The following is a 22,206-nucleotide window of genomic DNA, read 5'->3' on the forward strand; positions in this document are numbered from 1 at the left end:
TTGTACATGTGCCAAAGGAAACTTTACAATGTCTCTTGACATTCTGTCCTTCCTTTGTTTCTCCATTATAAATGACTTTGTTGCTCTCCCCCACCCCTCTTTATTGGTGGATACATTTTATCCTACCTTTAGTCCAATGAAAACATCACTGGGAATATGAGCAAGATAAAGGAGCATTGTGTATTGTTAGAAGATTTAATTAAATGTTAAAACATTTATATGGGATGCTTTATATGGGAAGCTTTATATGGGATGTCCATGAGCAGAGAGGCTCATAACCTTTGAAGACCCAGTTTTGTGTTTGCTCTTATTTACAGAATATAAACCATCCAACAAGGTAGATCCTGTGCACATATGAAGTGGGTGTGATCTCAGGGGTTCAGGAAGACTAGAGATATCTTCCCACAAGAAAAAATGTCTGTAGCTTAGCCGCGATGGAGCTGCCTTCCAAAGGGCAAACCTCATGGTATGAAATTCCTATTTTCAGTAGATTGGACCAATGATAAATAATCTAATGGCTAGTGATCTAATTTCAAGATGAAAGCTTAGGAAGCTCTATTAATCTTCTCAGATATGCCTAGATAGTAATATTAATATTTTGTTGGTTAAATCAATGCCACTTTTTCCAAAATGTTTTTATAGTTACTAAAGTAGGCAATATGATTTAAGTTATATGAATATACATTTTGACCAAGGGACTTAATTCAGCTATTTTCAGACTAAATGATAAAAAAATAAAAGGACCATGGAAATTTTTTTATGTTCTCAAATTGACCCCCTGGCTTACCATGGGTTTCGGTGATAACAGGTTGGTGATATAGGAAATCCATGCTGAAACCATACAATTGTGGGACATTTTTTTAGGTCTCTCTTCGGACATGGGCCTGGTTAATGGATCTGACCACTAAGCTACCAGTTTGGACTTATAGAGCATTAGGTCAAGGACTGGTGAGCTTCAGTTGGGAAGAACTAAGCAGTGCCACAGCAGGGAAGGGCTTAGATGGTGAGAAGCAACTGAAAGGAAGGAGAGGCAAGATTGACTTTGCTCGTTTGCGTTATCTGAAGGGCCTAGTGTCCCCATTAGAGTATCTCCAGCTATTGCAAATTGACACATAGTGGTTTGCTAGTATAGTGGCAAGGAGACTTAACTGGGAGGCAGGAAATCTGACTTGATCTGGCCAATATGTTAACCAGTTCTGGTGATTTTGGATGCACCTCTATTTTGGTTAAGGCCTCTCTTCTCTTTCTGAATTATAAAATAATGGAGTCTGTCCATTTAGAACATCTCTAGAACAAGTAACAGTCTATGATTCTAAGATTAATGAATCATTCTATCATAGTCTCTAAGTAATAACAGTCTTTCTTAAGCCCTTAGGTTGAGCTGAGGAAATATCCACCATTGTTTTTTTTTTTATTTCTCCCCACCCCCTCCTTGTTTGCACTTGCTGTGTCTTTTGCTGCGTCCTTCTTTCTTTTAGGAGGCACTGGGAACTGAACTCGGGACCCCCGATGTGGGAGGGAGGTGCCTAATTGCTTGAGCCACCTCCCTTCCCTGCTTTGTTGTGTTTCTTATTGTGTTTTACCTCCCTGCGTCTTTTGTTGTGTCATCTTGGTGTGTTAGCTTGCCACACCTGCCTGTCTCATCAGCTCACTGTCTTTTTTAGGAGGCACCAGGAACCAAACCACGGACCTCCAATGTGGTAGGCAGGAGCTCAATTGCTTGAGCCACATCTGCTTCCCCTACCATTTTTTTTTCTGAAGATTGATTGCATTTGCTTTCAGCTTAGATTTTGTATTTCTAAGTTGATTAGCATGCCTATGTCCTTTTATTTTGCATATCTACCTATTCTTTGATTAGATGCCACTTGAGGACATTAAATATGATTTATAATTATTTTCAGAAACATACTACCTACCTTTAAAATCTAGATGTTAGTTTACTACAAAATGCCTTGCAGAATGCTAGTAACAATTACAAATTCTAGGTGAACTCAGTTTTCTTGAAATAAAAAAGCTTGCTTTTATTTTTACTGCTTACAGTATTACTTTTTAGCTTTATATAGTACTTTTTAAAAACCTTATAACTCTTTATTTCCACCAAAAGTGTTGATAGAATAAAAGGTAGTATAATATTACACCAGCAAATTTCAACATGAACTATATTTTTCTCTTATGGTTTTTAAATTGCTTGGTGTTTTGTTTCTTTGTTTTTAAGTGAATATTATTCTTTTAAGATATGATTCCACATTAAAAACTACCCCTGAACTGGACAAAAAAATGCAGAGTATACATATCAAATATTATCTGAGAAATTTAAGTGTGAAATTGAATCATAGAGATGTGAAATAGATATTGAATTCTACATGAAGTGAGCACGTGGATGTTGCTAAAGGAAGATGCTACTGTTTTCCAGACTGGAAGAAACACCAGTGGCTGATTATGCTACTGACGTAAAAAGAAAGAGATGACATATTTTTCTACTAGATAAAAATACACAAGGCATAGAAAATTCCAGCAGTTAAGGGAAGTTTATAACTCACCATCCAAACCTGGTTAGAAATTGTTACAGAGCATTGAAAAGGAAATGCAAAAGTCATTGATCAAAAGGAGATATAGGAACACTTAGCCAAATGTCCAGGACCCAAAACAGTCAGTTCATCTGACTACATTCCTGAAGATAAGTAATGTTTGAGGATTTCAGCTGAAGTTGAGCTCTACCAAGGGAGTATGAGAGAGTAGGGCAGAGTTCTTGGGAGTTCAGGCCTTTTTTCTGTGTGGATTAAGGACAAAGAAATTGCAAGTGACCTGAAATTCAATGAGACAATGTGAGGCTTTAGTGAAAAAGTTCATCTGGTTCACAATGGAAAAACACTGCAATGGGATTTTTGCTGCAGCAATTATTTATAACCAGGAAAGTTTTTTTTTTTTTAAGGCATAAAGAAAAAACATTCTAAATAATTCTAAGAAAACAATTTGTAGCCAGAAAATCATGTCAATTCTTTGCATATTCAGGAAGTTTTATCACAACTGGGAGGAAGGGAACCAAGCACGATGGTTAGCAGTAGGAAGAGGGGCTGAGCTGCCAGCCTCTGCTGCCTTCCTGACACAGGGTTTTGCAATCTGAAAGTCAAGTGAAGAAGGGCAGTGGAGCCAGTTAGCCCAGCTGACATCTGTCGTTTAAACACAGAACTAATAATAAGGCAGGCACAGACACTTTTGAATAGCTTCTAATCTAAATTCCTCTCAGGTCAGGAAAGGCAGTTCCAAAAAGTTTAAGCATCGGTAACTAGAACGTGAGGGGTTTAAAAACAAAACAATAATGCCAACAGTCTCTTTAAGATAATGAGGATATAAGTAAAACCCGTTTTACAATAATCCCCTGTGGGGAGCGCGTGTAGCTCAATGGTTGAATGCCGGCTTCCCATGTGCAGCTGAATTCCTCTAGGTTCTTGGCTGAAAGAATTTAAGAACAAGCCGGTTTACTTAGGCTGGTGGTTTATTAAGGAAATGGGAGAAGAGAATAGAAACGGGAGAAAATAGCAGGTTATGGGTCCACAGGTGTAGCTGCGGACTTCCAGGCCGAGAGGTTTGGCTTCTGTGGTTACTTTTTAAACCATTAATTATTCCTCCCCTTGCTAAAGTTTAGGGGAGGGGGTCCCAGTTCTTTGCTGTTTTAATTGATTACCCCACCAGTCAGCCCCAGGAGGCCCAATGATGAGACCTCCTGAAAATATCCAGGGCTTGGATGAAATCTCTTTCCAAATGGAGGCTTCTCATGGGGTTCTTCCAGCTGCCTTCTGGTGGGGTCTTTTCTGCAGGGAGTTTCCAGGCAGGAGTCCACAGCCACACGTGTTTCACAGTCATGTTTTTCTGCGAGGTGTTAGGCTTGTTTCCCCATTCCCTAAAAGCCCGCCTCACATGTACTAATTCAATCCCTGGTACCCAACCCTTCCCCCACCCCCCACCCCCAAAAAAGAAAAAAGTAATCTAGAATATTTAAATATTAGCTCCAGTAAATGGTGGAGCTGAGATTTAAACCAGATAATTGACTCCAAAAACTGCACTCATTAGACGGCCTACCTTTCACTGACTATCACTTCATTCCTTAAAAATAATGTTCCTCAGGATTTTATACTGGGCCCTCTTTTCCTTTTGCTTTCTCGCCACACTTTTTCTGGGCATTGCATTCAGCAATTGTGACCACACTCTTGAATCTAAGATTTTTTTCATGAGCTTAGATTTATGTATCCAGTTAACATATTTGACTTCTCTTCCTGGATGTCTTACAGGCCACTCAGACTTAAGATATAATAAAATAAATTCATCGTTTAATTCCTCCTAAGTGCTAAATTTATACTTCCTTCTGAGCTTCCGAATGGGACCACTGATTATCAGTGTTCTCCTCCTTGTCTTACCCCTTCCTCTCCAACATATATTTCTGTGATTCTCATGCTTTAAAATATAGTTTTCACTTTTCTATTTGTGTTTGTATTTTGGAAACTATCCCATGTGTTTTATGGGATAGTGAAAAAATGAACAAATAAACTATAAAGGATAGAAACTATTACATGTAGCAGTGAGGGCACAACCCCACAAGCTGGTATAATCTCCCCAGGAGATGGCGCTCACAGTGTTCTAGTGCTTTTACTTTTCTATCTTAAGAAAAATTTCACAGAAAATAGATTTTTCTATATAAGTAACTAATGCCATGCAATATGATGTTTCATGTTTTCTCACTTTCCAGGTGGTGCTCTGGGCTACTGAGAATTTTTACGTAATGACTTTGCATTGTCATAATGTAAAAAGGTATTCTTTGGGGGTATAGTTTCTAGAAGGAACAAAATTTATGGTGGGGGTGGGTTTTAAGGTGAGATGGGGGAAAAATTTATTACTCAAAGACCCACAATACAAAAATTCCAACAAACAGAGAACAATAATCCTATTACTATAGAGTTGGAAACATACAAACTAGGGAACAGAAAGGAAGATACAGAGTTGACCGTCTGGGAGGACCTGCAACTAAAACTATATCTAGGGTTATCTGGAAAAATAAAGAGGAAAAATCATATTTTAAAGGCACTTTACAAGGGATGTGTTCTTAGGCAAGATCTCTTCTCTCTCTGGTTATTTAGATTACTTTTCTTTATAATGACAAAATTAGGCTAGATAATCTCTATGGAAATACCATAATCATGTTTCCTAGGTTTTATTATGTTTTCTTGAATCTTTTCTCCTCTTTCCAGACATTGCCCATCTTTCAAGGCTAAAGCCTGAAAGAAAAGAGAATGCCATGACACCAACTCATCTTTCCCTTACTGAACTCCTTGATTGCAGGTTACTAATATTTCTCTACTTGATTTTAGTGTTTTAGATTTTTTTGTCCCAAATAAGACTGTGTTTTGAGAGCAATGGTCATTCTTATTTCCCTTGCTTGACCCAATACCCAATTCTTGGTGGAGAAAAACAATTTGCTTCTTTGTTCTTCAGACTTGGAAGCTTTAAAAAAAAAAAAGCCATATTGTGGGTGTGTTTCTCCTTTGGAAACCTATAAGATTACTGTTGGTGGGAAGTCTCACACTCTGAATGGCTGTGTTTATCTGTGTGGCTGAGGAAATAATTATCTCTTAGAGAAAAGAAGAAAAAATTCTAAATTATACGCACACACACTGCACAGACACACACAGCTTTGCCTGTAATTTTCAAAGATTCATAATGGTCTGAAAACCATCCATGGATTTCTAGTGGGGCCTGAGTTTCTGTATATATCTGTTAAGGACCTGGATGGGCCACATACACAATCCTAGTTGGCTTCTTGATTAGTTAAACACTAACCACGTAAATGGTTTTGTATGTGTGGATGAATTTTTTTTGAAACACAGAATTAGATTTGGGAAAATGAAAAATTAAATCACATGTTCTTGGATTGGATGATTCAATGTCATAAAGTTGTCATTTCTCCCCAAGTTAACTTATAATTTGGTGGCATTCATTAAAAACACCAACAACCTTTTTTAGTGGAGCTAGACAAATTGATTCTAAAGTTCATATAAAAATTCTTTAAAATTCAAGAACCAGGAAATCATTGAAAGTGTAAAATTATGAGGGGAGACTAGCCCTATTAGACATTAAAATATACCATAAAGCAACTATAATTAAATCAGTGTGTTATTGGCTCATGAATAGACAAACAAACCAGAGAAATAGAACCAGAACCAGAAAAAATTCCAAATCTAGACACAAGCACACATGGAAATTTAGCCTAAGATAAAAATGACTTCTCAAATCACTGGGGGCAAAGAAGAAGTTTAGAGTAAATGGTGCTGAGACAACTGGGTAAACATTTGGCAATAAAATAAAATTGGATCTATTCCTCATACTAATGACAAGAATAAATTCCAAATGAATCAGGGATATAAGGGTCCACTATATATACTGATACACACACACACATATGTATATAATAAAACTATGTAAAATTAGAAGAAACCTCATTGTAGAGTAAGGGTTTACAACTATCACTCAAAATCCAGAAACAATAAATAATTGAATAAATTTGACCACATAAAATAAAATTATTTGCATTCAAAGAATACTACTAAAAAAAGGGAAAAAGACAATTGGTGATCTTGGAGAAAGCATTTGCGATGTATATCACAGATAAAGGACCAATACTCCTAATATATTAAAAACTCTTAAAACTTGAGGGGAAAGAATTACATAGCCAATAGAAGATTGAGCAAATGACATGGGCAATTCACAAAAAGAGGGAAAAATAGCCTTTAACATATAAAAGACATTTAGCTCCACTCATAATTTGAGAATTGAAAATCAAACTATTTTGAGGTACATTTCTTACCTATCAGTTTGGTGAAAACTAAAAAATGGTTAAAATATAGTCTGTGGGGAACCAGGACTCGTATATCACTGGTGGAAATGTAAACAGGTATAATTCTTCTGAAAGAGAATTTGACAATTTCTTAACAATACTGCATATTTATTTTTGATTGACCAACTTCACTTCTAAGAATATTCTTTGAAGATATATCTCCATCATTATGAAAATACGTATGCACAAGTTTATTTATTGTGCACTGTTAGTATTTTACCTGGCATAGGAGAGTAGTTGAATGAACAATGCCATGCAATGGAGCACTATGCAGCTGTAAAAAAGCAATGAGGAAGATCTGTGTAGACTGATATGAAGTGGCTTCAGCATATATTTAAAGGTAAAAAACAAAGTGCAAAACAGTATCAATAGCATGCTACCTTCCATTTAAGGAAAAGGGGGAAATGAGAAAACATGCATGTATCATCTCATTTTTGCAAAAAGAAATATAAGTAAAATAAAACAGAAGCTAATGAGATTGGTTACCTATGGGGTAAGTGGGAATGGGTGTAAAGGATGAGTGGGAAAGATACTTTTCTGAATTTGCCTTTCTGTGTAGTTCTGACCTCTAGAACCATGTCAATGAATCATATACTAAAGAAAAATTAAAATCAGTAAGTATGGGATTTGTGTGCTCAAATGGAATACAAGCAGAAACAAATGAACTTACTTGTATTACAAATGTATAGCATAAACACAATAAAGGAGGAAAAAAAATAATGTAAGCAATTTGGAAAACACTTTTTCAATAATATACTCCAATGCCAAAGACAAAAGAACTATGAATATTGTACTCTAGTTAGAATGTTTGCTTTTCACAGGGGTGAAGGCTAGCAATTCTGAAAACTACTTTCTTTGTATTCTAGGGTTTAGCAAATGTGTAAATACATTGTGAATAATGAATGCTGGGTTTTCACTGTTGGAGAAAGGAGTTATAAAGAAAGAAAGGAAAGAGGATAGAATGTTCACTGTAGTGGAATTGGAGGTATCAGTATAAACACAAAGATCTATATATACACCAATAGATAACTAGAGGTGAAAATAGAGATGTGTGTATTTGTGTATGTGTGTGAATATACATATTCCATATTTATCCCTAAAAGACCCTAGAAGAAATTACTCTCAAGTACTAATGAGCACACTTAGTGCCCAGATTCTGTTTTTTTTTTTTCCAAGGCCAGGTTAGATTTAATATAATTATAAAAAATAGCAATTATAAAAATAGAAATAAACATTTACAAATGTAAATAATAATTCAAATATAATAAAATTAATTATAGCATAATTCTAATTTTTATATTACAGCTCTAACTATTGGACTTAATAATCTGTATGAATGAAATAAATTATTGACTTAGTTATTTAATTTTCATTTAAGCCATAATTATTTCTCAATAATCAAATTCCTATTTGGGAATTCTTCACATTTTATTGAAATAAATTACAGCACAGTAACAATTTGCCAATTCATAATTTTATGAGGCAGAAAAACTCAAAATCTTGTTCAACAGTAGTCATGCTAAATTATTGCTGATCCAGATAGATTATTTTAATTAGAGTATGAATAAGAAAGGATTAAAGAAAAATGAAGTATATAAAAATATATCTCTTCTCTAGCCCTTCTCAATTAAAAGCAAGTGTTGTATGAAAAAAATTACAGAATACTGATCACAGGAACAATTTGACAGTTGCACTTAGTAAATATTGTTCATATACTATAATGTTGGTATTTTATATTCATCTGGTCTATGTCAGCTCTTTTTTTTTTTTTTTCAAGGAAGAATAATTTATTATATTAACACAGATGTAGCATTTCTGTTGTCTTTTTTTCTTTAAAGATATTCCAGTATTTTTTCTGGTATCATTTTCCTTCTGTTTTTTTTTTTTTCATTTATGTAAATTGTATTTTTTTGAAGATATATACATCACACAAAAAAGTTACACTAAAAAATATAAGAGGTTCCTGTATACCCCCACCCCCCACCCCACTCCTCCCACACCAACAAACTTCCTCCTCATTGTGGCATCCTCATCACACTCAGTGAACACATTTTGGGACACTACTGCACTACACAAATAATAGTTTACCCTGTAGTTCACACTCACCCCCAGTACATTCAGTGAATGGCAGGATATATAAGGTTATGGCAGGATATATAAGGGCCAGCACCTGACCCTGCAATATCATTAAGGCAACTCAAAATCCCCAAAATGCCCCCACATCACATCTCTTCTACCATCTCCCTGCCCTCAGCAACTACCATGGCCACTTTCTCCACCTCGATGCTAAAATTTCTTCTATTACTCATCACAATAGTTTTATAGTAGAATATCAGTAAGTCCACTCTAATCCATATTTTATTTCTCCATTCTGTGGACTCTGAGATGGCAATGTTCCCTCCACCTCTAGATCAAGAGTGGGCTTAGATTCCACATGGATGATGAATGTAATTCCTCTGCTTAAAATTGTAGGCACTCTTGATTCCCTGGTGCGATGGTTGACCATTTTCACCTTCCTGTTAGCTGACCTGGTTAAGACCAACAAACCAGAGAGTAGAAGTTGCCACTCTGCTGAGGCTCAGGGCCCAGCTGGCACATAGGCAGTCCAGAGATTCAAGTCTCCTGAGTATGGACCATTCCTAGTGCCAACCACAGGTTCAGTAAAAGTGACAGAAGAGGCATGTGTAGAAAAGTCACATCTGAGTTCAGCTCCATCACACTCCAGGGCACAAATTCCAAATTAGGGCCCTCTGACATGGCACATAGCTCCAAATCCATCTGACATGACTATATACCCTGTGGATCTCCGTACCCTTCAGGAGAACCAGTACCTAGGGTTGTATCTACTTTGGCTTTTTCTGGGGTCCTGCTGAGGTGTGCATAAGCGCGAACCCTCTGATAACCTCCCGAATCTTTTTGGAAGACTCTTAGCCATATCAACTCATTTGAATTTGCCATTTCCCCCTTTTATTCAAGATCAAAGAGCAGTTTTTAACACTTGATCCAACACGTAGGCTGAGATATTCTGCTGGTCTGAATTGACCATTCTGTTCAAGGTCTCTTTCTAGTTGCTTCTCCAGTTAGTGATTGGTAGTAATCCCTCAGCACTAGGGAGGTTCATCTCCAGGAGTCATGCCCCACATTGGGGGGAAGGTAATGCATTTACATACTGAGTTTGGCTTAGAGAGTGGCCATATTTGAGCAACATGGAGGCTCTCAGGAGGTTACTCTTAGGCATCCTACATCTCGAGACCTAGTTCATATTTCAGGCACACAGGCTCCTAAGCATAGTCATCAGTATCAAGGACTCATTATTGGACGATCCTTCCTTGTTGATCTTTGCCGTTGCACTTGCGGGATTATTGTTGTTCCATTGGGGAATGTGACAGAGCTCTCCTGGGTGGGAACTCATCACTCCCTCAGTTGACGTTTGTAACTGTAAATACAATAAAAATACTCAACATATATCCTAACATATTTATGTTCCCTATATACTTGCCCTGGAGAACACCCCCCACCCATGTGTCCCCCATCAATAACACCCCACACTACAGTTCCTCTGCTGCCATATTGAACCTATCTGTGATCCAAAACTTCTTCAACAATGAATCCTAATATATTGTCAAATTCAATTAATAGGAAATTGAAATTCAGTGATGGATTTAAAGTTTAGAAATAGAATACATAGTAATTTAGAAATACTAACAGAGTAAAAATAAATTGGTGTATTAATAAAATGAAAATATTTTTATAAAGCTTTGTTTCTAACGTTTTTCCTTTCATCACCGTAATAGGTGTTGCCCTATAGGTACAGTGGCAAGACACTTTCATTTCTTCCTCAGTGTCTACATCCTTTCTTTTTTTGTTTTTTTTCTTCTAATTTTTAATTTTGTCTTCAAAAATTTTTAGATCACCGTAATTCACATACACAATACAGGGGACTCCCAGATATCCAACATCAAACCCTTTTCCCCTTTCCCAGCAATGATCTCTTTACATGTTCATGTTATATTTGCTGCAGGTGATGTACAAATTTTGAAACATAGCTATCAAACATGGTTCCATTTTGGTTTATATTATTGTCTATAATATTTTAGACTGTACAAATGTCTGAATTTTTAGCTTCCTTATGTTTTACATTATAGTTTACATTTTAGTTTATAGATTTTTATACACTTTAGATGTAAGTTGACATACAACTTACAAAACAAACATATATAACATCCTACAGGACTCTCATAACTTACCCTACCACCAATAACTTGCATTGTTGTTAAACCTTTTAAACTAATGATTAAAAAGCATTGTCAAAATATTACTAATAACCAAAGTATTTTCCCCCAACCAACCCTATTATTATTATCTTTATATCATTTATATATGAACATACATAAAAAACTAAGTGTATAGTAAAAGTTGTGAACTTACAAAGCAAGCATGTATAACATCATACAGGGGTTCCATTCACCAACCCTCCACCAACACCTTGCATTGTCATGAGACATTTGCTACAAATTATGAAAGAAAATTGTCAAAATTACTACTAATCATAGTCCTTATCTTACATTTGGTGTGTTTTTCCCCAACCCACCTTATTATTGTTTTTTAAATATATTTTTTTATGACAGAAGTTGTAAACTTTTAAAACAATCATACACATGTGCGGAATTCCCAACAACACCCCTCTATCAACACACCACACTGTGGTGGAACATTTCCTACAGATAAGATAATATCATCTGATTGTTACCATGTCCATAGTATACATTTGGGTCACATTTTGCATACTGCCTCATTATCAATAGAGTACATCTTTTACATAGATGCAAGAATATTATATTAGTACTAACCACAGTCCATAGATCATTCCAACTGTATTTTTCCCATGCTTCTCCACATTCCCAACACTCTGCAGTAGTGATATATATTTACTCTAGCTCACAAAGGTCACTCTTGCATCTGTACTGTCAACCACAATTCTCATCCACCTCTTGGTTTACCATGCTATTCAGTTCCTAGATTATTCTCTAGCATTCTGTCAATTGACATTTATATATCTAGACTACCATTTTCAGTTGCATCCCCGTTTATTAACTAGCTGTTACTCATTGTGTGTTACCATCCACTCTATACATTTCCACACTTTTGCAGTAAAACTTATTAAAACTTCTATATACATTAAACACCAATAGTCAACTCAGTCCTCCTCTTATCTCCTTTAAGAATCCATCACCTACCACCAGGTCTTGAAGATATTTTCCTATAATTTCTTCTAGAAATTTTATAATTCTTGTTTTTATTTTTAGGTTTTTGATCCATTTTGAGTTAATTTTTGGATAAGATGTGAGATAGTGGTTCTCTTTCCTTTTTTCAGCTGTGGATATCCAATTCTTTCAGGACCATTTGTTGATTAGATTGTTCTGCCCGAGCTGTGTGAGTATGACAGGCTACTCAAAAGTCTCTCGACCATACATGTGAGAGTCTGTTTCTGAACTATAAATTTGGTTCCATTGGTCTTTTGTGTCTGTTTTAGGCCAGTACCATACTGTTTTTACCACTATAGCTAAGTAATATGATTTAAAGTCTGGAGATGAGGGTTCGCCTTTCCTTTTTATGATGTTTCTGATTATTGAGGACCACCTACCCTTCCAAATAAATTTGATGGATTATGTTTTCAATTTTTTCTTTAATGCTGGTGGAATTTTTATCGGGATTGTATTAAATCTGTATATCAATTTGAGTAGAATTGACATCCTAATGATATTTAGTCTTCCAATCTATGAGCATGGAATATTCTTCCAGTTATTTGGACCTTTTTTGATTTCTTTTAACATTGACGTGTAGTTTTTTGAATACAAGTGCTTTACATCATTGATTAAGTTTATTCCTATTTGAGTTTTGTGTCATATTTTATTTTCACCACTCTTTGGACACTTTTAGTTACTTTTTTTTTTTTTCCTGTGTTGAGGTTTTTTTTTTTTAATTCATTTTTAAAAAAATATTACATTAAAAAAATATGAAGTCCCATTCAACCCCACTGCCCCCATCCCCCACTCCCCCCACAGCAACACTCTCTCCCATCATCATGACACATCCATTGCATTTGGTAAGTACATCTCTGGGCATCGCTGCACCTCATAGTGAATGGTCCACATCATAGCCCACACTCTCCCACGTTCCATCCAGTGGGCCATGGGGGGATCTACAATGTCCTGTAATTGTCCGTGAAGCACCACCCAGGACAACTCCAAGTACCGAAAATGCCTCCACATCTCATCTCTTCCTCCCATTCCCCATACCCAGCAGCCACCATGGCCACCCTTCCCACACCAATGCCACATTTTCTCTGTGGACATTGGATTGGTTGTGTCCATTGCACATCTATGTCAAGAGGGGGCTTAGATTCCACATGGATACTGGATGCAATCCTCCTGCTTTCAGTTGTAGGCACTCTAGGCTCCATAGTGTGGTGGTTGACATTCTTCAACTCCATGTTAGCTGAGTAGGGTAAGTCCAATAAATCAGAGTGTAGGAGTTGAAGTCTGCCTTTTAGTTACTTTTATTGATACAATCTTCACTTCTAGATTCTCTTCCAGGCCTCTCTCTTCTGTATTTTGTTTTCAGGCTCTAGCATACCCTTTAGTATTTCCTGAAAATCTGGTCTCTTGTTTAGAAATTCTCTCAGTTTCTGTTTATCTGTGAATATTCTAATTTCACCCTCATTTTTGAAAGACAGTCTTGCTGGATATAAGATTCTTGGCTGGAAGTTTTTCTCTTATATTTTCTTAAATATATCAGCCCACTGTCTTCTTGCCTCCATGATTTCTGGTAAGAAATCAGCATTTACTCTTATTGGATATCCCTTATATGTTATGCTTTGCTTTTCTCTTGCTGCTCTCATAATTCTCTCTTTGTCTTTGGCCAAGCCTAGGCTAGGGCTGCAGGGCAATCTGGGTGAAAGAAACTGTTTCCTCCCATCCCTGAGATTTTCAGTCAACCTGGCTTCCCCTCAGGCTGGGGGTGGAATCAAAATGGCAGCCACCAGCCTCTTTCCAACTTGGGCTGATTCACACCCCAGCTGGTCCCAGGGTTATATCCCAGCCAGCTGAGTCTACCAATCAGTAGCTGAAGTTGGCAGCCAACTATTTCTTCCTCCTCTGCTCCTGGGAAATGAAGTTTCCAATTCCAGTCACAGAATAGTTCCTGGAGCTGGTTTGTGCCAGCGGACTAGGATAATTATCAGCCTCTGGGGCTTGGCTGGTAATTTCCCGGAGACATTGGCACAGGACCCCACAGCTTCCTCAGTGCTGGAAGTGGCACTGGGGCCTAGGCTGGACCTGCAATCGGATTTGGATGGAAAGACTTCAGTCCCCACCAGCACTGTGATTTTCAGTCAGTCCCACCTCTCCTCATGCCAGGCATGGAGTTAAGATGGCAGCTCCTGGCCACTTTCTGGCTTGGATAGGCTCAAACTTTAGCTGTTCTCAGGATTATACTTAAGCCCACTGAATTTACTCACCAGTAGCTGAAATTGGTGCCCAACCTTCTCTTCCTCCCCCATTTTTGGGAAGTGGAGCTTTCCATTCCAGCCACAGAACAGCTCCTGAGGTGGTTTGTGCCTCCAGTGGAGGATGGGCACCTGTCTCCGTGATGTGGAGCGCTCTACATATAAAACTTCTCTGCAGATGGGCAGTCTCCTCCTTCCATTCCTTCAAGGATGTTGCAGGATGCTCTTCTGGCCTCCTGGAGCCCCCAAGCAGGTGCTTCAGCTAGCTCCAGAGAGCTCTGGGTGTTTACTAACTGCCTCTGCTACCATCTTGCTGGTTCTATTCTATCAGTTTTTGTCTGTGAAGGCTTTGAACTCACTCTCATTTTTGAAGAACAGCTTTGCTGGGCACAGAATTCTTGGCTGGCAGTTTTTCTCTTTCAGTACCTTAAATACACCATCCACTTTCTTCTCTCCTTCACAGTTTCTGATGAGAGGTTGGCACTTAATCTTATCAAGTTTCCCTTGCATGTGATGCTTTGCTTTTCTCCTGCTGCTATCAGAATCCTCTGTTTATCTCTGACATTTGTTATTTGAATAGTAGTATCTTGGGGTAGGTCTATTTGGATTTATTCTATTTGGAGTGTGTTGTTCTTCTTGGGTATTGATATTTATGTCCTTTATAAGGGTTGTGAAGTTTTCCATCATTAAATCATTCTTTCTGCTCCTTTTCCATTTTCTTTTCCTTCTGGGATCCCAAGAATGTGAATGTTTGTGTGCTATTTGCCTTGTCACTCAATTCCCTCAGACTCTGTTCTCTTTTGTCCATTTTCTTCTCTTTCAGATGTTCTGTCTTTAAAATCACTAATTCTGTCTTTGAGCAATTCAAATTTGCTCTTATGTGCCTCTAAAGTATTTTTAATCCCATCCATCATGTCTTTCATCCCCATAGGTCTGTTACTTTTCTTTGCATTCTTTCAGATTGTTCTTTAGGCTCTCCCAGTGTCTTCTTAATAGCCTTTATTTCTTTAGTCATATTTTCTTTAAATTATTGGAAGTGATTTAGGAGGGTTGTGTAATTATCAGTGATTATCTTAAATCCTGTAGCTCTTCAGGTTATTTGGTTAGTTCTTTTGGCTGGGCCATCTCTTCTTGTTTCCTAATATGGCTTGTAATTTTTTGCTGATGTCTAGGCATCTGTATACATGGGTTAATTTTCTCTGATGGCTAATTTCTCTCTCTTGCCTATTGTCTTTTGTTGTTGTTTTCAGAGCTCTTCTTTGATATTTGGTTCAACTTATTCTCAATATTTAAAATTTCCCAGCTTAAGTTTTCAAAATCAGGCCAGGGACTTACTAGAGAGGCATGGGTTTTCTCCCAAGGGTTGAATGCAAAGAGCTGAACACTTTTCGTCCATGCAACTTCAAGACCAACCAGCAGATGGCGCTAGTCAACACATCTTTCCACGGATGTATTTCAGTCCAGCTTTCCAGTGTTTCTGTGTTGACTCTCCTGATCAGAAATTCAAAGAGTTTGGCTGGCTGAATTCATTGAAGAAAAGCACCCCGACCTCTCTTCCCTTTTCCCTTGAAACAGCTGACAGGGAGGAAGATGTCTGTTCCCTTCAGTTGTCTGCAGTGAGCCAGGGATTTTACCCCAGCTTAATGTCTTGAGTATAGGAAAGGGGACCCTTCCCAGGCCACAGGGCCTTGGTACTTCACATTTGCTGTTTTGACTTCTTCATCTCTCTGTCCTTCACTCTCCTGGGATTTGTGTAGCACTGTCCTGGTCTGCTGTCCCCCAAAGCAGGTCCCTTGGGCAGCTTTTGGCTCTTTCTCTGTTGTATTTATGAGAGGATTCAGCTCTGACTCTTAGTCTATCGCCATCTTCCCACAATCCTCCCCAGATTGTGGTTTCAAAATATTGTTTTCCAATTAAAGGAACCAGAGCTCCTTGGAGAAATGATTGATTCTAAACTGGGGCAGAGTGTCTGGGAACTCCAACACATTTTAATGATACTCTAGCAGGACCCACAAGTCTCAGCATACAGTTATACTTACAACTATGGTTGATTACAGCAAAAAGGATACAAAGCAAAATTGGGAAAGGGGCATGGGGCAAAGGCGGGGGAAACCAGGTGCATGCTTATGAATCCTCAGTGGAATCACACAGGATGGGTTTAATTCCTTCGGCAGTGAATTGCAGCAACACATATGAAATGTTGCATACTATGAAAGCTCATTAGAGATCAGCACCCACCGTTTTTACTAGGGGCTGGACAGGTAAGCACCTTTAGCCTAAGATGTACCAAAATGCTGGACTCCCAGAAGAAAAACAGATATTTGGCCTAAATCAGATTCTGTGCACTTATAGTTTAGTCACCGTGAACCTTTCTTATCACCTAATGGTGGGAAACTACCCCAAATCTACGTTCCCAGAGCCAGCCAAGGTCCAATCTTGCAAGCTGCCCTTTCTCAGGGTACGGTTCTCAAACCTGCTATATTACCTCTCTATCGCACAGGCAGTAAGATACAGGATGATCTCAGAACATCTCATTGTGGCAAGAAGTATGAGAATACTAAAAAATGATGAGGACTTGGAGTCATACCCAATGGCTAAATCTCTGACAATATCAGCAACAAAAACTTTAATGATATAATGTTTTATAACTCACTCAATAAAATAAGATTGCATGAGTCCTTGCTAATATAAATGAATGAATGAATGAATAAATAAATAAATAATCAGGAAAAAGGAATGCTCTTCCTTACAGTAAAATCCAAACTAACAAATGTAAAGTAATGATGGAAATAGAAAATTACCATTAGGCAAATACCACAGTAAATAATTCAGGCAAAATCATCAATGAATGCTAAAATTAGTGGATAAAGCATGATGAGAAATAGGATATTTAGATGTCTAAGTCTCCTCCAAAAGATATTCTATATTTCAAAGAAAAAAATAATAACTTCATAGTGGACAAACTTAGCAGACATTAATTTTCACTAAGGAATCACAACAATCATCATCAATAATGGGGCAGATCAATACAGTGTACCTCTTTTGTGAGGCACCAAGAAGAACACAGCATAACTTCTTGCAAAAAATGTATAATCTGATTTTAATCATGAGGATACACCAGAAACAAATCGAGGACAGTCTACAAAATAAAAGACCAGTATTACTCAAAATTGTCAAGGTCATGAGAGACAAAAAAAGCTTGAGGGAATCTCTCAGTTAAAGACATAACAACTGAATGCAATGTATCCTGTGTTAGAAAATTAGGAATATTTAAATAATGTCTGTAGATTAGATGGTAGTATTGTATCATTGTTAGTTTTCTAATTTTGATAATTGTATTATGGCTATGTAAGATGCTGATATCAGGAGAATACTGGTAAAGGTTTTTCATGACAGTTTTTACTATTTTTGCAACTTTTTAAAAATAAATATGAAATCATCTCACATTAAAATGAAAAGATAAAAATAACAAAAATACTAATTAAAATATATCTGCATGACATGACATGAAAAACAATATATTGTTTTTTGTAATTTATTAAATTGTGCTACAATTTACAAAGGTCCAGCTTTATAATATCCTCTTAATTCTAAATGATAAAGGTATCACACTGCAGTTTCAGGCACCTATGTACAAATAAATAAGTGGGTATTTGAAGCATGCATTCAGTTATTTAAGTAAACAAGGATAAAGAATATAAATGTTTAGAAAGGAAACTGAGGAACTTGGTAAATTTTGGAAAAAAAGTTACTGCCTTGTAAAAGTTCCCAGTTAAAATCAATGAACTATGTGAGTACAAATAGATGTTTCAAAAGCAGAGGTTTTCTTTTGAACAGAAAATAACATTTCATAAAAGATTTAAATTACAGTTTAAACTATTCTGTTTAGAGGTTCCAAAGGCTGATTTCAATTGAACATAGTTGTTCAAATTGTCCCAATTCACAAAAAAATTGCAGTTAAAATGAGCCCATTTAATTCTGACAAATATTGATTTCAACCTCAGACATGTGGTTAAAGTTGTTGGTTTTAGCAGTAGATTGCCAAATTGATGCAATTACTTGGTCACTCTAAACAACTTATAAAAAAGAAAATGTAGGCACATGGGTTGAGAGAATACCTTTAAAAAGTGTAGCAAACAAAAGATTTTCATTTTCACCTCCTATGATGCTTAAATATGCAATTACCTGGGAATTTTTTTTTAGATCCCAGGTATAAAGTTGTTCTGAATGGCTTTGCCTATAACCAGAATTTATAAGCTCTATTTTTTTTTTTTTGGTCTTTATTTATTTTTTTAATGTTACATTAAAAAAATATGAGGTCCCCATATCCCTCTACCCCCCTCACCCCACTCCTCCCCCCATGACAACCGCCTCCATCATCATGAGACATTCATTGCATTTGGTGAATACATCTCTGAGCACCGCTGCACCTCATGGTCAATCTATTTTAACTTCTTTTCTGTAATATTGATTTATTTGCCAGTAATTGTGAGTAGCAACTGAAAACCAGTTTCCTCTTTATACTGCTTCTCTTTCTAATTATGGAAAGTGTTATAATTGCAGATGGATATTAGAAACTTAACACGTAGTGGTTTTAATTATACCAGATCTCACTTCAGTTAGCCCTCTAGTAAATGCACCGCCTAAAGGTGACACCCGCTGATATTACTCTGGTCTCTCCTCCTTGGCATCTGAAACATTGTTCCTTTAATCTTGCTTATGTCTGGGTTTTTTACCTTATGCTCTTTCTTTAACTTCTGATCTCTCTCCTGTCTTTTGGACCAGGCATTCCCACCTATATTTTGAAATATAGTTTCAGGTAAAAGACCTTTGGCTTGAGTTCATTTCATCAGCTGTTTTAGTATTTCTTCAGGGTGCGTACATGTGCTACTAACCTGTCTTCTTGCGATCAAATTTGGTCTACCTGAGCCGTGATTTGTGGGAAGATTTTGACAAGTGGGTGATTATAGAACCAGCTAAATTGTACTTACAGAACATGGATATCAGGTTGGAGAAAATGGATCTTCATTACTATTGCCAGCCTCTTCATTAGGACAGTCACAGATTGTCTAAACTAAAGGGACAGCTTTAATACTGCTCTAAGTATACCAGAGGTGGTATGTATTTTTAAAATTATTGTCAGTGAAACAATGAATTAGTTTTGTGAAAATAGTGAAACATACTGGTAGCACCTCCATTTTTCTTTTTCTCTTTGCTAATGAGATTTGGAAACATTTGCTTCTGGTTTTTATTAAATTCATTGCTCACATGTTAGTACTGGTTTGTAAAAGTTATTTGTAAGTGTGTATGTGTGAACTTTATCCCCACAAGAACTATTAAATCCTTGATGTGAAGAGTTATCCCAGCTTATTTATTCATTTCATTCCTCAGTGTTTGATGCATACAAGACTCTCAGGAGGTGATGTGAATGATTGTGATGAGGCTGGCTGTTGGCTTATCTTTGCAATTAAATCTGTCTCTAAGAGTTGATGCAGATTCAGATGTCAACTTGGGGACTGGTTTGAAATCCTGGACTCTCTCCTCATTTGCAGGCAAACCAATTTATACATGGAGGGAGGAGCTGGCAATTCCAGGCTCCCAAGTTTATCCCTGAATGAAGGATTCCCAACAGCAGCTGTTCATTCAGGATAAAGCATTCTCTAAAATGTTGGAAATATCCTGGCAATGTTGAATTCATCAAGACTAGCAGCTTTGTATGAATTATTAATACTTGGTTGAATCTAGTTTACTTTGAGAATTTTGCAAGGTTAGGGCCAGCCTGAGAGCCACTCACCAAGGATGATAAGGGAGAAGGGCTCAGAATAAGGACACTGAAATCATATTTTGCCCACTTCACATTTCTTTAGAAAGCTAACCCTCTTTCAGCAGATTTATGTTGTGACATTCATTGTGGAACTTACCTCCTCTTGTCAATGAATATTAGAAAATTGTTTTCTGCTTCTTGGTAGCCATCATACTTTATTTGGTTTTATATTTTTAGTGCCTTGGTTACACCATGGTTGGCATACATTAGTTGCATAGTAGATCTTTTTGACTGAATGGATAAATGAATAAATGAAAATAACATGTACAACATACTCAGATATTTGTCCTCTGGCACTTCAGTAAACACTTCCTTTACAAATCTTCTAATCTCTTCTATTATTTCTAATGTGAAAACCTCTAGTTTAAATATATCCACAGTTCATTGTTTAAATAAAAGAAACTAGAAGAAGTATAACTGTAATAGCACATTAAAGAATCTGAGCTCTGACACTGGGTCATGACATGAGACTGTTTGATTAAGTTTATATTCATTTTTCTTTTGAAAAAGTTAGATACATGATCAGTAGAGCAATCAAAACATATTAATTTTGTAATGCACCAAGCAATATAGCATGAGAGGACAGGTATAGAAATGCAAAGACATGAGGAATAAAAAGATGCATTTAGGTTCACTTATTAAGCATTATTGTTTCTGTGCTTTAACCTGAAATTTATGAAAAGTAGCACCCAGATTATATGTGTAATAATGAGTTTTTACTTTGAGGTTTTCAGTGCTTCACTATCCAAAGACAAATACAAATAAACTCATACTTCTTAGGTATTAAAATGTGAATGAGTTTTTCTTCTACATTTATCTCTTATTTTCACTTTTGGCCTTTCTCTGGCTAGGAAGAGGAATCTAAGAAATGAGAGGTGTCACAAAAATTGTGCACTAACAAACGATGTGATTTTACTATTTGACTTTTATTCTCTCTATTTCAAAAACGAAATGTTCTCTAATGTCCCTCACAGGTCAAATATTCTACAATCTTCTATTCATAGGATAAAATAAAATCCTAAGAAAGAATTGGTTTGTGAAACATTGAGGAAAAAAGTAAAGTTACCAGAAAGGACAGTGAAATACCTGGAGAAAAAAAAAATAGCTAAGGAAAATCTTACCTATTTAGAGGAACAAAAAGACAAAAAGAAAGGAAATATGTTCTTTTTGCAAAGGTTTAATAGCAAAATATTTATAATCTTCAACTCTAAGATAAAAATTGTCTCCAAAAAGTAACTTGAGATGAGCAAATGAAATACCTATATTTGTAATATTTCATGATAACATAACCAGACAAACATTTTCATATTCTAGAAGTCTGGGTACAAGAATTGAAGGATGATGAAGAATTTCTTGGGTTTTGTTTTAGACAAGCTAGTTATTTTAGTCCTGCTTTCCCTTATTCATGAAAAATTACCTGAAAATGTAGGAAAATAAATCATTTCAAGCTTTTTAACTTAGGGGAAAAAAATCACAAATATAGGGTCAAAATCACCCTTTCTTTCTTATCTCCCTGCTTTCCTCCCTCCTTCTCTCTTTCTTTCTTCTTGGAAGTATCAGGGATTCCAGCCCCGTACATGGGAAGCAGGTAAACTACACATTCCCTGTCATATGTTTCTAGACTGGTGGAATTCCAATTTATGTTTTGTTTCATTTTATACTAGGCAGGTTCTGAATGATAAGTTTACAGAGGCTAAATCTAAGATCTAAAGGATTTTCAAAATCCTTTAGAATAAGCAACCCAATATGTTAGAAATTTTAAAAGGAGGACTAAGTAGTTAGTGAAGCGAAAAAGAAAACTGGATTTGTAGAAAATAAGAGATACTTAAGGCATCAAACACCCACACAGAAATGGACTATGTATTACTCTGTCACATTTAAGCACTTGTATTTATATATGTTTTTAGAGAGAGTTTTTTCCTCGAGAATTTTTATACAGACTGTTGCTCTATAACAACAACAACAAAATAAACACCTGAGCAAGGAAGT

Source organism: Dasypus novemcinctus, chromosome 5 (genome assembly GCF_030445035.2).
Source record: "Dasypus novemcinctus isolate mDasNov1 chromosome 5, mDasNov1.1.hap2, whole genome shotgun sequence".
NCBI lineage: Eukaryota > Metazoa > Chordata > Mammalia > Cingulata > Dasypodidae > Dasypus > Dasypus novemcinctus.